Source organism: Pinus tabuliformis, chromosome 4_2 (assembly GCF_031772625.1).
Source record: "Pinus tabuliformis cultivar Carrire ecotype Pingquan chromosome 4_2, CPIR1, whole genome shotgun sequence".
NCBI classification, from domain to species: domain Eukaryota; kingdom Viridiplantae; phylum Streptophyta; class Pinopsida; order Pinales; family Pinaceae; genus Pinus; species Pinus tabuliformis.
Window position 1 is genome coordinate 325,093,877 of NC_142304.1, and position 18,708 is coordinate 325,112,584.

Here is an 18,708-nt window from a genome sequence, read left to right on the forward strand (position 1 = left end):
AAAGTAATGGTAGTCCAAGGACCCCTGGATTATAATCTACTCCTTGGACGAGACTATATTTATTGCATGGGAGCCATTGTCTCCTCACTCTTTAGAGTAATGTGTTTTCCGCACGAAGGAAGAGTGGTCAAGCTCGTAGACCAACTTTCATTCCCCGGTTCACACATAGCAAATAGTCATATACCAACCCTGAATGGTCTTTTCACGCAAGGAATGTCTCATCGATCCCCAGTCCGTCCTCCTGATGAGCGCGAGTGATTCGAAGGGCATGACTGAAACCCAGGGGGCATGCACCCTGGCTTGTTTCAACAGGAAAACTTCAGGTATAGGGTAGGTTTCCGCGAAGGATATTTGAGTAGTCTGACACACCCGTTCGTTTAGGAAAAGGGGATTAGACTAGAATAAGATTCCCTCGTCAAAGTTATGTGAGTGGAGGCATCTACGCCACTCAACTTTGTCTATTTCGGTAGACATCGCCGAAGAAGTGTTTTGCTTGTGGCACAAATAGAACAATCTTTGGTAACCTGAAAAAGGTAGGCTTTTCCGATAAAACAAATGTTTTGTCTGCAAATTGAGGGGTAACTTGAAAAGGTAGACCTTTCCCGATAAAACAAATGTTTTGTCTGCAAATTGAGGGGTAACCTTGAAACTCTATTTCACTATACCTGGGGGCATGCAAACCTTTTGGCATGCAAGCAAAGAGCGACCATTTATTTTTTAAATTTATGGGCCCTCTAACCATTTAAACTCGTAAGATTGGTCGTTTCCTAACTTGCATAAAGAAAGGATGTGGGGAAAAAATTTGAAATAATGTCGTTTTTATATATGAAACATCCTTATTATGTGACTGGATTAATCAAGTATTTTTAATGCGGAATTCAAGCTCGTTAAAAAATAAACATAAGCAATGAGCAAGTGTTTCCCCCAGCATTTAAGCTCATTAAAAAATGAACCAATTTCCGGTAAATAACCATCGTGAATGTATTACTTCAGCCTTTGAAGCCTTGGTCGTGTTCTCATCATCACCTCCACTCTGTATTGGCCGATCATTCACCTCCACTTGATTATTTACCCCTTTTGAGGAACGGCTTCGAAGAGTGATCTTGTTAGCCATCCTTGTGACACTGCCGTGATTGGAAAATTCCAAACCTTACCCGGAATCAACTGCTACCCGAATCTGTCACTCGTTCCTCAAAAAACAAGTCTCCTTTAAGCTCTTTTCAACTGACTCATAAAATATGAAAAGATTGTCGAGCTATTGGCCTCTCCAGCTCGTTAAAGTGACCGGAAGTGCTATCCCTCCTTTAGATTTTAATCTTTTTGGACCTGAGGGATTATTACACAAAAAGATCGAGCACTTGTCTTGTTCGGCTCGTTAAAATTACCGAAAATTCATCCCTTTCATATTATTTTATACTTTTTCAGACTTAAGGGATTAGATGACGAAAAAGGATTTTAGAGTTTCCTTTACGTTCCTTTTTAGACTCTAAAATTGAAAAGGACCGAGTTATCTTTGTCGTTAAACTCGTTAAAACCTAATAGCGAGAAACTTGTCCATAACAGACAAGAACGAGTTTCACTATCGCTAGTGTCGTTAAAACATAGCGATGGGTTTGCCGAAGGGAAAATTATAGAACAAGCATATGTTATCCTCCTCAAGCTTGACAAAAATAAAGAGGTACTGGTCAGCAATGACTGGGGAAAAATTGGGAAGAAAACTTGAAGAAACTTTGTTGGTAGCAAGTCGCTCTTGAACATGACACTTTCACTCCGCATCCGAGTCGAGTTGGGTTGTTCCATTCACTGGTCACATCACCATGGTTCCATCACACCATCCACATTTGGGGTTAATGCTACCAATCCATCATGTTAGTGTCACCGATATGTTCAAGAGAAGTCGCTCAAAGAATTCACCTTTGTCTCACCCACTATAATACATTTTCGCTCCATTCTTTCATGACTGCCACCCTGAACCGTATATCACAAAATCATTTTCACCTCCATTAAAATCATTTGCTCCGTTCCGTGTCATTGATGTGGGATTCACTAAGGCCCTCCTATGACAGATCGCTTCTTGTCGACATCAGCTCATTATCCAAGCAGTCGATCTAGGAACAACCCTTTCAGTGCTTTGAAGCTTGCATACCTCAATGGCAAGTTTCTCACTTCCGGTGACAGGTTTACATCAATGGCCTTTGACCAAAAGATTTTGTGTGGTGTTCGACGCCAAGTCCTTGATTCACACTACATGAATTGTACTGTAGTACCTTGAGGGTCATCATCATTATCGGTGATTCCTCTCGTGCCTGTTAACGGCTTACATCATTGGCTGGTAATCAGGCGATGTATTTCTATGTTTGACTCTAGAACATCTCTCACATGGATCGACTTGTACTTTGAGTGAAGATTGAGCGAGATTGAAGACCCCGGATCTAGTTTCATCCATCCGGGCTACGATATATATTCAGGAAAATAAATACATCAAATGTACATCATTGCTGCATAGATAATCATCCAATCTAAGGGATGATGTCTCTACCAGAATCATCAGTCTACACTCAGACGATTGTCTGTCTCATGTACATGAAAATGAATTTATAAAGCTGAGCATGGCAATTCCCGCCTCAGCTAGATAATGAAAATAAAATGAAGATAATGTATTGTATTGTATCTTATTACAGGTCGCCTCCCAGCTCGAAAAAACTTCGGATCCTCATGATAAAGCATTTCACCCGACATCAAGAGATTAACGACCTCATGCTTTAGGGGGAAACTGTTATAGACATTTTTGGGCACTGCAACCCCAAGCATAAATGTCCATAAACCAAGGGCTCCTAAGTCCCTAACGGTGTTGTTCCAACCCCTAGAAGAACAAGGTCAACTAATTACAGCATCTCCCAGAAGTTCTCCATGAAAAACTACTCAGAACTAGTCAAAACTGGACCATTTCACCTGCTCCATAGGAAAAGTGCATTGCATCCCACCTAAATACACACAGTAGGTGAATTGCATGTCAAAAATCCCTTCTATGGGGTGTGATGGGTGAGAAGGGACAAATGGCAGGGTCAATCCGCAAGGTGGAGAAGCATGGAATCTTCCAGAAACTTCTCCTGTGACACTTGCCTCTCTGGATTCGACCAGGGATGAGTAAGAGATCATCAATCTCCAAGTGGAATCAAGAACTATCAGAGGGAAGACACTAATCAAATCTCAAGCTGACTCACCTCCCTTGCAGACACCTATATATGGATTCCTCATCCCAGAGATCCAGAGGCTGGAATTTTGTATCTGTAAGGAAGTGTTGTTGGTTTCTTGGTGAAATATCATAGTGTTGGATGATCTAAGCTTTTCATGAGGTGAAGAAGGGATTACTTGCTGAGAGGATGATGCTGGGTCAGAACAATCGGTTGTAATTCTCTTTGCTCTTTCTTGATTATCAATAAAGTTATTCAAGTTTTCCTCCATATTCTTGTATGATTGATTATTTATAGAATGAAAATAAAATGAAGATAATGTATTGTATTGTATCTTATTACAGGTCACCTCCCAGCTCGAAAAAACTTCGGATCCTCATGATAAAGCATTTCACCCGACATCAAAAGATTAACGACCTCATGCTTTAAGGGGCAACTGTTATAGAAATTTTTGGGCACTGCAACCCCAAGCATAAATGTCCATAAACCAAGGGCTCCTAAGTCCCTAAAGGTGTTGTTCCAACCCCTAGAAGAACAAGGTCAACTAATTACAGCATCTCCCAGAAGTTCTCCATGAAAAACTACTCAGAACTGGTCAAAACTAGACCATTTCACCTTCTCCATAGGCAAAGTGCATTGCATCCCACCTAAATACACACAGTAGGTGTGTGGCATGTCAAAAATCCCTTCTATGGGGTGCGATGGGCGAGAAGGGACAAATGGCAGGGTTAATCCGCAAGGTGGAGAAGCATGGAATCTTCCAGAAACTTCTCCTGTGACACTTGCCTCTCTGGATTCGACCAGGGTTGAGTAAGAGATCATCAATCTCCAAGTGGAATCAAGAACTATCAGAGGGAAGGCACTAATCAAATCTTAAGCTGACTCACCTCCCTTGAAGACATCTATATATGGATCCCTCATCCCAGAGATCCAGAGGCTCGAATTGTGTATCTTGTAAGGAAGTGCTGTTGGTTTTTTGGTGCAATATCATAGTGTTGGGTGATCTAAGATTTTCATGAGGTGAAGAACGGCTTACCTGCTGAGAGGATGATGTTGGGTCAGAACAATCGGTTGTAATTCTTTTTGCTCCTTCTTGATTATCAATAAAGCTATTCAAGTTTTCCTCCATATTCTTGTATGATTGATTATTTATGCATTTGTATGGTCAATGTACATCTGATCCTATATTGTTTATGATAATAGATCTATGTTCTTGGATAGTGTTATGCTGCTTTGATTCTACAGGTACTCTTTGGAGCTGGGTAGACAAGGAAGCGAGTGGCAAAGACCTACCGGAAGAGAGAGGAATCGAGCAAGGAACCAAGCGCAAGACAGAGGTTGGTCTCCTTATTCTTCTCTTATCTATTTTTCATAAAGGAAAACGAAAGTAGTTTTTAGTGTGTTTGTTTCTAAGGTAGCTACCAACCTTAGTGGGATTAGCAGCTCTGCATAGACACTATTCCCGATAATAGGTGCTCTCTGGGTAACTGATTTTCAACATGGGTTGTCTTATCTCTCCTTAGTTTCAATAATACGCCCAGATCTTAGTTGAAGATCATTACACTCCCTCATATGGGCTCCTATTTCTGATGTTTCTACTATTTGGAAAGATTGGACTGGTCTGTTATTTTGATTGGGGTTGGGTTGGGCTGGGATTTGCGGTCTCAGATTAGACTAGGGATTTTGTTGTAAGGCTGGCAGTGTAGGTTGAGGGAGCGGAATGGTTCCTATTGGTTGATGCATCAGTCTCTGCCAGGCTGGACTTTGTGAAGTAGGGGGCATCCATTGTGCTGGGTTACTTTGCCAATATGGTGGGGCATAGGGAAAATTCGTCCAACTAGATTGGCTTTCCTGATTCAGCCACGGGGTTGATGAAGGAAACGACTATGGTGACCAATTTGGAAACGGGGGTTGAGGTTGATTTTGCCACATATTATAGTGTTGACCATGATACCGTGGAGACTGAAAAGAAGAAGTTGGGCCCAAAAACATACCAGACTGTCGTTGCTACCACTAATCGCAGTGGTTGAGCAGATACACCGATTTTGGCTCTTCTTTTGCTTCCTTATATACTGCTTTTAATCCAAGAAGTGAGGGATAGCTTTCTGTAAGGTGATCTTTTGTGCAGATGGCGCATATTTGGACTGCATCTAGTCGACACTCCTTATGGCTATGTTTCTTCCTGCATTGGGGATAGAAGATTGCCAAATTCTGTTCTGCCTCCATTTGCTTTTGTTTGGCCTGCATAATATCAAGTTGTGTAGTTGTTTTCCCTAGTATATCAGTTTTAAAATTTTCCAATAAATTTTCAATTTCTACACACATTACTCCTTCTGTCGAAATTTTATTATCTCTTACAAACCAATCATATTCTGCCGGTTTTAATCTTCTGCTGCCTCTCGAGCTCCTGATACATAAATCAATAATGTCAGCAAAATTTTCCTGATAAATGTCTCATTTTCCCATAATGTTTAATGTTTCAATCCATTGTTCCTTCATGCCCCTAATTAATGTTGTTTTTAACACATTATCAGGTAAAGGTAGTGATGCATGAGGATATCTTTGAAGATTATACTGAAAACGTTCCACATACTCCTCTAATGTTTCATTTGGTCTAGCTACCATCTGGAATATTTCGTCCTTCAGTTCTCTAGACCTGCAATAGTCCTGATATTTTTTTAGAAAAAGATTCTTTCATTTGATCCCAGTTATTTATAACCCCACCACCTAATCCCATAAACCATCTTAAGGCAACCCCTTTTAATGTAGAGGGAAATAATTTCAGTTTCTGGGGGTTGGTGGTGTAATCATATCACCTACATAGCACATCGAACTCAAATAGAAAGCATCCGGATCTTCTGATGTAAGACCATGGAATGTAGGGATATGTTGAAGAGGGATTGCTTTCATAGGCGAATTTGCTGCAGTATCCACTATGGGGTATTGCAATGTAGAGGTTTGGGTGTTTGGCTGGTTTTGAGCCATTTGGTCAAATATATGCCAATAACCTTCTGGGATATCTAGGAGGGTACTCCTAGGTTGAGAGGGAATGGCTTTAACAGGAATGGTTTTGATAGTGCTTCCTTTATCTGGGATAATGATAGTGCCTAATGTCTGAGGAGATTGAGTTTCTTCAAAAATGATTTTTGCAGCACTTCCCTTGTCTGGGTTGTTTAATGGCTGAGTTGTCCCAAGAGGAGACCTTGGTTCCTTAGTTTCCCCTGTCTCTCCTCCTTCACAAAGGTTGCTGAAATTCCCCTCTTGCAATAGTTCTGGACTAGAATTTTCAATTTCTTGAAAGTCCTGCTCTTCAATTTGACTATGCACCTCAGCAAAGGCTACAGATGGTGATCCTGTGGCTTGAAGGGAACTAGTAGGTTGTATAGAAATAACTTTTCTGGGTCCTACTGAAGGCTGAGATTCTACTTTCTTGAAGATTTCGTCTATGAAGGTTGATCGTCCAAGGGTCACTGGCCCCTTAGCTTTTTCTAGCTTGGGTAGAGGTTTGGAATTTTTTTCTGGCTTTTTCTGCTTAGTCATGCACACAAATCAACTGCTAGGTTCTATCCAAACAAAACAACAACAAATCTGTAGGAAAGCGGGCAGGGGAGTAGGGCTGTTACATGCTCCACACGTAGGTTCTTACCTTCCATTTTTAAAACCCAATTCTTCCCTATTAGGTTCTTACACTACTCTGAAAAAGAACAAATGGCTACACTCTTTCCCCGGCAACGGCGCCAAAATGTCGAGCTATAAAAAGGGTCTCTTTCACCTCTAATTACCTCACATTAGTTTTTCAATCCAAGAACGTTTTGTTATTTCAAAGAGTGTCTCAGTCTGAGGCTATCATTTTCCAGAGTAATGCTAGTAGTATAGTGCTTAAAAATACAAGAGTAAACGGATGTTTGTTTACAAAAAACTACTTGGAAAGACTAAACCACACATTCAGAAAACTAAGCAATTTATTAGTCAAGGTTCAGTAGCAGTAACTCATCCCTTTGTAAACTGATGGAACTCAAGGAAATCAGTGAATAGATCATCGACTTGGGAGTCGGACAGTAAATGCCAATGCTCACTACAGCCTTAGATTGTTCTTCACACAATAATAACAAATGACAGGAAATGGAACGACAGATAAGAAATGGAACAACAAATAAGAAATAGAACAACAAACCTAAAATGGAATAGCAAACAGGAAACTGTAACAACAATTAAGCCTAATAAGCAGTAACACCTTAGTCTACAAGATCAAATGCAATAATCATGTCCTACAGGAATCAAATGGCAATCCTTCACTTTTAAGGGCGAATTGAACAACACACAAAAATGGAACAGCACTGATTAATGATGGATTATGGAACAGCGCTTGAGAACCACACATACATGCACACGACACACCTTAATAGTAATCTGATCTTGGTAATCCAGTTATCAATCTCAGTTATAAAGAATACGACTGTATTTCAGAATGGAACAACAATGTCTATAGATTCAACAATCACAAATACATAATCACTAAGATGAATTTCGTAATACCAATGAAATAAGTGTACACACAGATACTCTGTAATTGAACAGCAACAGTACTCTGTAAAGACCGACGATATTATATTAGTGCTTAAAGGAACAGTAATACGTTGCAGAGTTAATACAATGGTTCGATCTTTAGAAAATTCAATAAATCAAACATAACAGAGCGTGTGATGTAAACTAACAGAACATATCAGATTACCGAATAATGTTGATAAGCAAACCACGCATAAACCAAAAGTAATGGTATAGGAGCAAGTGTCCTCCAGGGCCGGGCCCGTAGCCTCCAGGGGTACACCACTTGAAGTTATTCCAGACTCAGAGATGAAATAGCAACCAAGTTTATATTAATGCATAAGGCAGAATTACAATAGATCAGTTCTCAACGAGACTCAATGATCAAAGTTTTAATCTTAAGAGAAATTACATAAAAACATAATCGACTCCTCGGGCTAACAGTGCTGCCCCTTTTTATAATGGTGAAGGCAGAGATGTCTAGGTGAAAAAATAGTTAAAGCATCGATCCCTCAGGATCAAAGGATCCTGTGGGATTCGCCGAACCGTTAGTCCTCAGTTATCTCTTTTCTTTCTTGTGTCGAGCCGATCTCTCCATTTCCTTTCCAGGGCTGATATGCTTCGATTTGGTTTGCCTTGTTTGCATATATTTCCCCATCAAAGGGACAACGGTTAACCCGGCCTTGTCCTTTCCCTTGGAATGACAGTCTTTCATTTTTCCTTCTTCCTGCATAAGAAAATGACAATTGTCAGTGTTTTCGTTTTGCACATTAATCTCACAGGTTTTATTACAATTCCTTATGATTTGCCTAGTTCATGATGCAAAAGGTTTGTAAGTTCTAATGAAAAGATGCTGAAATAATTACCAAAAACATACCTTCTTTAGTACTCCACAACATCATTTATGCTTTCAGGGGTAATAATGATTTTTTCCTCAAAGAATTGGATGGTGCAGAAGTAGAAGGAGGACCAGTTAATGGTTGAATGCTTAAGAACTACATATATCCCAGTCGCTGATTTCACTAATTACTTGTATATATTTCATTCTTCAAAAGTTTAGTGTTGATTGGATGCTAATTTTGGAGTTGAAGCCCGAAGAGAAGGCCCTAAGCTTCAAAACTTTCACTGTCATAAATATCAATAATGCAGCAAAGTAAAAGGAAAAAGTTGCAGATTAAAATCACAATAATTAAGAAGGCCATTGATCTACTAGTTCTTGACATTTCACCAGGAAATGCCATCCCCAAGTGGAGCCACTGTTATGTTCCTATACCAATAGGAGTCATAATTTTGAATGGCTGAGGTCAAAACTGTAATATGTACATACCTTTGTTTTCTACAAATGTTTTCCATATTCAAAAAAAAAATAAAAAAATGTAAAGAGGGTATGTCCTAAAAGAAAAATCAAAGGACAAAAACGAATAAAAAAGGTCAAAAAAGATGAAAAATGAACCCCAAAAAAGAAAAATACCATGAAAGTGTGCAAGTCAAAATGCCACTACTATTTATTTTTTATGCAGAATAAAAGATTGTTTGTAGCTTGTTACCTTTGCCATAATCCATGGATGGTCAAAATGTTTAAACTTGGCTATTTCATGTTTTCAATTTTATGCTTAGATATAGAGAATAAAATTTGACCAAACTGTTTAATCTTGGCAGATAAGTAGATAGGTAGAGTAAATAAAAGGAGCTCAACTATTTAATATGAGCCCTTGGATGTAATAATTTTAGACTTAGATAGATTACTTTTGTAAAAGAAAAGAACAAGTTTTTGATAAAGGGTTTTCCAGCTTAAGTGCACCCTAATAAAGAGAAGTAAAAATGGTAGGATGAGTAGATGGGTAAGTAGTTGAATGGTTGTAGAATTATGATGATTGATTAGATACGATCATATTATTCACCTTCATCATCAAATTTCTAAGTATGGATGAAAATTGAGCATTTACCAAAGTACATAAAGTCAATTGATTAACCTCCCTCATTCATTACATTTTTCACTTAACTAATTTCCAAGAAAAGTCTTAAAGTACCTAAAATCTTAAGTTAACGGGGCTCAGAGAATTTCTCTGACTTCTGTAGGGACCGGACCCTCGGCCCAATAACTTATAGGTCCTAAGTACTAAAATTCCCCTCATTAACATTAACCCCCTTCAAATTTCACTCGTATTCCCAAATAAATTCACTTTCCCCTAATAAACCCCTTTTCCTAAGGTTTAAATATTATTTTTCCCAAGGAAAATCCATTACCCTCCACGTAAAAATCCCTTTTTCACAAAAACTCACAATATACATTTAGCCTAAGTTTTTATGTTTTTTATGTGAAAAGAAAAAAAAATTGCAAAGAATTCATTTTACACTTAGTCATAAAACATTTATCGCCTTCATTCATATTAACTTTTAACTTTATTTATATATTAACTCCTGAGAAAATAACCCTTTTTCCCTTATGTATTTATTAAAATCCCTTAATATTGATATCCCACATCAAAGTTTGAAACATAAACTTTATAATAGACCCCTTTCCTGATAAAGATATTAATTAACCAACCTGTGGTAAATTAGTAATCGACCTCCACCAATGAAATCATCCCCGACGCCCTTAATCCACCATAATCCATTATTAATTAAAACCTGCTGCTTTTAAAACCCCCCCAGGCCCCTCCATTAAACCTCATGTCAAAACCCCTCTCTAATCACCTTACGATCAAGCCCCATGTGATCCGACGGTTGACGATCATATCAAGTGGCATCCGAAGGCTGACCTTTACCCGCCCGATATCGGTGATTTCACTTTTCACCCCACTGCTACGTGGTGTCGGATGAGTGGCATCTGGCGGCATCCCCCCGAAACCACTCCAGCCCAAAAGCGATGGGATCTAAACCTGCTTAATGCCAAACGCACTTTCCCCATGTACCCGCCAAAACAGTTGAATTTGCAAATAAAACTAAAAAGCTCATTGTTTTTAGTTTTATCGTGAAAAACACTGCTCAGACCTCCATGCAAGCGCCAGAGTATGTGCAACCGTCAACCCCCGTCCAACTGCCAACCTACTGAAGCTGCTGAAATTATAGACCACTCCTCAATCACGTACACCTCCTACAAACTGTGCATAATCACCCTTCAACCCGTTCAAAGCCAAAACTAGGTATTTACCCAAAATCACTGAGAAACCCTGTTTAATTCCCAGAACTGTTACTCAATTGCTTTAAGTTGTTAAGTAATTAAGTAAAACAATTTCCCAACCATCCTAAACTACTCTGAATTGAACCAATTTTCCCCCAATTTGACTGAAAAACTTTTGCCCCAGTCCTTGAATCCACAAGAACCAAGGATGGCTGCTCCAGTTGCATTGAATGTCCTACCAATTTCTACTCCCCACAAGGACTTAGACCATCTCCCTTTGGCAGACAAAAAATTTCAAATCAAAGACATATCTTTCCAAGAATCCCTACTGAAGCTATACTGCAGGTACAAAGACCAATATTTAAACCACACAGACAAAATAAGTCTTTGAGAATCAGGTTTTCCCAAGTACCAATTCCCTAGAGTTCATATCTTCCCCGAAATTGTCCACTATTGCCATATGAACTATAGTCCCAGCCAAAGAGTAGTGATGACTCTTGACCATACTGTATTATTTACCATCACTGCTGAATCCATCAATGCAATGCTGCAGTTGCAACCAGGCCAAAACCTGACCCCCCTTTCTGTTGGAGACCTACTTAACAGATTCCCTACAATCACCTCCATCAAACTTGCTCAATTATTCCACACCTTCATTAGGGAAGAACAATACATTCCAAACGACCCTCCCCCATACATGTGGACCATATTCTCTGAACTTGGCCGAGACATCATAGAAATGATATCTAGTGTGTTAGGCTAGACTACAAGTGAATTTGTTGATGAGATTGTTATAGACTTCATGTCCATTTACACTCCTAGACAGCCCCCTGCTATCATGTTTGACTATGCTAAGTTCATTGCAGATAAGATGCATGATCAATTCATGATAATGGGCAATGAAAGAGTATTCAAATATTCATCAGTTTTATGTCATCTTTTCCTTTACTATCAAGCTGATAAATTCCCATTTCCACTTCAAAAGCTTGATACTAGAGGCAACCCAAGATCAGTAGTCTTTTGGACCCCATTAATCCACCAATATGACTCTCCATATACTTATATAGATTTCATAGATCTTTTTGTTCACCCAGTGGCAACTATGTTGTTAGGAAGTCCTCCCCCTAGAATCAGTGTAGATATCAGGAGGGTCCTACAGTTTTCCAAATAATACACAGTGGGAGATTGATACTTGTACCAAAATCACACTGAAATCAGAATATATGGCTGTGAGTTAGCACCCTACAAACTACCAAGTTCCCTCCCCATGAGATTGTTTGCTCTGGAGTACTACAGGCAAATGATTAATTCAGATGAGGTACATTTTGTAAAGGCCAAGAAGAAAGCTCAACTTAGAATAAAAGACCAGCTTGGCCCCTTTATATGCAATAGTAGGGAAGCTGGAAAGGAAGCAGAAGAAATCCTTCAAAGGCTGAAACTGAAACAAAGCTTCATATGGAGATATGACCGTTTTGATTTCATATGCAATAGAAGACAAAATAGCAAATTATCTCCCTATATCCACGACAGAATTACTGAAATATAACAATATGCAAATCAACTAGAATGGGTGGAGAACACTTTAGTATCCCGAGATAGCACACAAGTTGTTTTCAATAATGTGTTGATTGATCTAGAAAGAATACTTGATGAAGATTCCTTTGTACAGGTGCTAGGAGAATCCCAATACCAAAGGGAAACATAGGAACACAGTGAGAAATTAGCAGAAGAAGGACCTCAAGAGCAAGAAGAATCAGAGCAACCAGACATATCAAAGGAATTGGCTCAACCAAAACACATCATGAGTACTCCTCCTATTGTACAAACTCCTCTAAACGAGGAGAAGAATCCCAAAAAAGAGATAGAGAGGAGGCTACTCCTTCCAACAGACCTGTTGCACAGACTTATGCCAAGAGGCAAATGTTAAATCCTTTTTCAGAACAAGAGTTTACAGAAGAAATCGCTGGAGCCATATGTACAAAAAGAGCAGAGAGCAAACAGACCACTCCCTCTGGAGGTACACAAGAACCTTCCACTACACAGGCTCAAATACTGGAAAGACAAAAAAGCATTGGAAGTATCCTCATTCAGGGTTCCAACTGGCCAAGACCAGGACATTAGAGAGAAATACAAAGAAATAAATGCCATAAATGAAAGATTGAAGGCCCAAAGATATGCACAATAGCTTAAAATGACTCCCACTAATCAAACAAGGCTAATGTCAGCGTTTGATGTACAAGAAGGTAAGATGCAAATGACTTTCATGAAGCCTACCACATAGCAGCCTAGGTCTATAACAGATTACTTGAAGACAGATTTTGAGGTGTTGGTGAAGGATATACATTGTATCAACCAAATAGAGTTACACAAACAGACTGGGGAAATTCTCTATTCCACATTGACCAGCAAGGCCATTGTAGCACATCATCTCCAAAATTTGTTGAATAATATATCAGTGCAATTCCAACTAGAAAATGCCTCTTCATGGGCCAAGGATACCAGGATAAAGTCCTTAGACGACTTAATCATAGAGTTAGGGCATGATCCCATGTAAAGGTTGCAGAAAAGCTAATCAAAAAGAAAAATGATGACATAGCTGCATTGAAAAAGCAACTCAAAATTCCTCCTCTACATCATCCACAAAAAACTGAAGTATTAGAAACTCGAAAGGAAGAGGAGCTTATGGACTTAGTCCTTAAGCTGAATGATCAATTAAAGGAAACTGAGAAAGAGCTAGACAAATTGATTCAATCTAAACAGAATGAGTTGGTCACCACTCCACAGACTATCATTCCTACAATCTCTACAACAGTGCTCTCCAAATTGGTTGCTTCCTTAGCACCAACAGTTCCACCAGCTACAACTATGCCAGTCACAGGTACATCTGCAAGCACAAGTACATCCACAAAAAAAACAACTGAATTGGTAAAATCCATGGAGGAAATTACCATCCAGGCTACTGAGATTAAAAAGCTTAGAGAAAAAGTGTCATGTTTGGAAACTGATTGCAAACTTGCACAAATACATCAGAAGGAAGAAGCTCAAAAGAGTCAAAGAATGGGAGAAAGGATAACAGTCCTTGAAAAGGATTTGACATTGCAACAACCATTAGGAGATATAAAGGAAATGCTCTGGGCCAACATCATTGACTCTGTCAATGATGTTTGGCCATCAATCCAAGTAATTTTTAAGCAGACTGAACTGGTGAAAGTGGCCACTGAAGCAATCCACAAGGTAAGAGAAGAGCTGGGAGACAAGCTTGAAGAGGCCAACCAACTGATAACACTCTTGAACAACAAGAAAAGGTATCAGCTGGATGAACTGGGCATAGAAGACAGGATAGGGACCATCATAGAAATCAAGAAGATTCTTACCAAAAGGAACTTTATGGTCAATCTTGAAAAAGATGCCCAAGCATCCAAGTTGATATTGATAGATTTATGAAAAAGTTTGGTATTTTGAGCGATAAAGGACTCCCCAGTCCTATGGTCATCCATGACAAGATTATGACCCAAGATGACTACGTTGAAAGACTAAACAAGTTGGCCAATAGCCAAGCTAGTACTTCAGGGGTAAAAGCTCTGCCCACGGGAAAGGTATTATATGATAATCTGGAAAATCTGTTTTTCCTAGAGCATGAGATAAAGCACATGTTCGTCAACAAGCCAATTTTTTTCAAGTACACCGAAGCTGATGAGATATATAGAAAAATGCTAAAGATGAAATTACTTGAAGGTGAATGGTAGATGAAATTAACAGATTTACTATAAAGTTATTGCAGTAAATATATATGGCGATCAGGTAAAACAGATGAAACAAAGTCAAAGTGTAGAAGGTAAAGAGTATCAATAGATTGAAGACATAAAGTGATTCCAGCACACAGGTATCAAGTGACTGAAAGAGCCAAATCTGAATTACAATAGCCAGCACAATCACAATAAAAGGGACAGCAAGAAGGCAGTTTTCCATTTGTCTCTATCTTTATGCTTGAAGATATTTTTGATTTCCTAGAATAATTCTCATATTGTTATGAGATATTTTGTAACATTTTTTGTATAAATACTTCACATTTTGAAGTAATTAGGGTGGATTAAAAGACATTTCTGTAGACATTTTATATCAAGCTAAGGAGTTATTGTATTCAAAACTGGACTGGCTTGCTGGGTCGTGAAATAAAGCTAAAGACATTTCACAGGATTCTTGTGCATAGTGGAAACCAAATAAGTATTATACCTACATGTTTATTATTGTTTTCTCGTCATGTTATAAATATTCATGTGTTTTCTCTATGAAATATGAATAGTAAACAAAGAATGATATTTCAAAATTAGCTTTAATGCTCTATGTCTTGAATGTTTACTTTCTCACTGTTTTCTACTAAGCTATCTTGGTTTGGGAATTCTTAATTGCTCCCTTACTTCTGTATTTTCTCCCCTTAGGTCCATAGAAAAGGATTCTTAGTTGCCCTTTGCTACTGATCTCCTTTTGTTCTTCATCTTGATCCTGGTTTAAGAATTCTTCATTGCCCTTTTACCCTGGTTAGGACTACCTCATCCATCTGAACCTGCAGATTTTCTTTTTGCTGTGCTAGCTTGCCTTGTTAACTCCTCCTTTAGTAATTGATCTGCTCCAGTTAAGCCACTTTTTGATTGACTCCATAGCCTAATGACATGAATACTTGCTCTGCCCATTTGTTTCCCTTAAGTCCACCACACAATCGAAACCAAAACATCATGAGCACTAAGAACTAGCCTAATATCCCACCCAAAACAAATTTAAATTATAAAGAGAGAGACATCTCTTGACTTAGGTTGGCTAGAACCCGAGTCTAAAAAATTAGGTTTGTGGCTACCTCAGATTATTCCTTCTTTTTATAACTTCTAGCGAAGAATTCTTAGTGATAACAACTTCCACTAAAGGAAGTACATTTGAAGATCCAGAAAAGTACATGAAACTTGTTGGAAGCTTGAATTTTTGAACTACTACTTGACTTGAGATGGCTTTTGCTATAGAGACACTTTCTAGGTTCATGCATCAACCATGTGAAGGTAATTGGAATACAATAAAGAGAGTGCTCAAGTATTTGAAAGGCACTCGAACATATGACATCAAATATTCAAAAGTTGTATATTTCAATCTCATCAACTATTCATATTTTAATTTTGATGGAGATAAGGAGGATGAGGTCTCTATTTCTGGTTATTTGATGAATCTTGGATAAATAACTGCCATTTGGAGATCATGTGAGAAATTTGTTCCTATTGATTCTGCCACTAAAGCTGAATATGTTGCAATAGTTGGAGCCACAAAACAAATCATTTGGCTTCACAAAATACTTGAAGACTTGCAAGAAAAACAAAAGGCTTCAACTCCTCTATTTGTTGATAATTCTTTTGCAATTCAGTTGGCCAAGAATCCCAAGTTTCATGATTGAAACAAGCATATTAATACCAAATATAACTTGATTTGACATTATGTAGAGGCTAAATTTATTCCTCTGACACATTATCCTACTTCAAAGCAGATCGCAGATATATTTACCAAATCACTTGGACGTGAAAAGTTTGAAAAATTCATAATGTTACTCGGCATATCAGACATCCCTTTAGATTAAGGGGAGAATGTTAACTAATCCTTTGGGATTATGTTTGTAAAACAGTAATTAACTTTTAGTTTTTAGTTTTTAATTTCCATCAATAATTTATAGAGACAATTCTATCTCGAACCTACCTTACACTTGTATAAATGAAGTTCTCATCTTGAATGCAATCAATTTTCCATTGTGGAGTTTATTCACAGGCACGCCTACATTTGGGACCATTATATCTCTCTATATCTATGACTTATTCTCTCCTCGAGTGAAACTTAATGAGCATTAGAAATTTGGCACATGGAATGAAGAGTTAAGCTTGTGATCACATGTTTAAGTCACATGATAGCTAAAATTTTCTAAGAACTAAGCCGATAGGAATTAGTATATTTAACTGATGATTTTATAATGAGGTTATATGATAGGTAAAATTTGAAAATGGAGTGAAATCAAAAGGGTGTTAGAGATATAATCCTAAGATCATATTGTGAGTTCATATGAAATGATATTTAGCACGAACATCTTAAAGATTGGTTCTAGAATTTCAAACAATGTTTATAGAGTAATTGAACATGAATAGTTCCACAAGTGGATTTCATAATATAATTGGGTACTCTGAGACAAAACAAAAAGAACAGGTTTAGATTGAGTAAACATGAGAGAGATCACATGAGAGAGAGGAGATGTATGAGTGCTCTAAAAATGGTTAAAGGCCATAGATGAGCCCTTATTAGGAATCAATTGGTATGAAAGCATAGTATTTTCCCTCTGACATGGTAGAAAGAAATAGAGGAGCTAACCTAGAGGAAAAAATTATTTAGAACTGTGTAAATCGAAGGGTAAGAATTGCAAAGTTGTGATTGATAGTGGTAGTACATATAATTTGGTTTCTACTAAAATGGTATAAAAACTAGGTTTAAAAAGAACAACCCACCCTACTTCTTACAAAGTATCATGCATACAAAAAGTACATCAAATTTTGGTGAGTGAAATCCCAAACAATGTGGGATCAAGTTCTTGCTCAAGCTAAATTCACTTATAACTATTCACCCAATAGAAGCACACGAATGAGTCCATTTCACATGGTTTATGGAATGCATATGAGAGGAATTTATGAGTTGATAAATTTGGGGAAGCAAGAAGTAGGGAGCATTGATGGTGAAGACTGTGTAGCAACAATGCACGGTTCAATCAATGAATTGTATAAGAACAATGTTTCAAAGAATTGGAAAGATGCCTTCATAAGGTAGATATGTTGAATGAGGATGCAACAAAAGAAATGGTAGTAATTATGGAAATTTTCATGGAGGATTTATATATAGATGTGCAAAAACCAAATTTCAAGAACTGCATGTAGTATCGCAATAAATAGAAAAATAAAAGACTAGACCATGGAATAGATGAATTATGGGAGCTTATGATTAATACCCTAAGGTGGAGATACAATGAGTAGACAAAGACAATCTCAAATATAATATTGTTAACATAAGGGAAGACAAATTAAAATAGATTGATTGTGTTGATGGGCATGAGAGTACCATGTAATAGAATTTTAATGTGATTGAGAAGAGATTTTTTAGAGAGAGAGAGAGAACTTGGTTGGCAGCTCCTTATCCGTTTGGTGTAGCAAGTCCGACTGGGGATAATGGGACCAGTTTCCCAATCTACGGGTGTGTGTGTGTGCAGAGTTGGATGATGCTGATCTAAGAGTTCTAATCTAAGCTACTTTAATCTAATTCTATGCTATTGTAATCTAATGAAAACAACACATCTAATCTATGCTAACCCGGATGTATTTCTTCTATTATGCGATCTAAAGAGATTTCAAATAATAACTGGTAATAAAGATCATTCAGCTATCATAAGAATGGAAATCAATTAAGATGAACCACTTTGCATAAAAAGTTAGGCAAAACAGTTGTGAACAACATATCGCATAATAAGTTATTTATATATCAAACATAAATAAATGACTCCACCGTACAAAAGTGCCAAATGGTAACTCAAACATTCATGCAGTAACATATAAACAACTAAAATCTGTATATCACTTTAAGAATATAAGCAGAAATGGCCAAGAGATAAAAGTACCATTTATGACTGGTCCTACTCATAAGCTTCAAGCAACAATGATTTATCTCTACTTGTTCTAATATCTACCAAGAGTACAGAAGTGCGACATCAGTAGTAGATATCAAACGCAAACATTAATAAACCTTGATCCATTCATTCATCAAAACCTCCTCTGAGGGTGC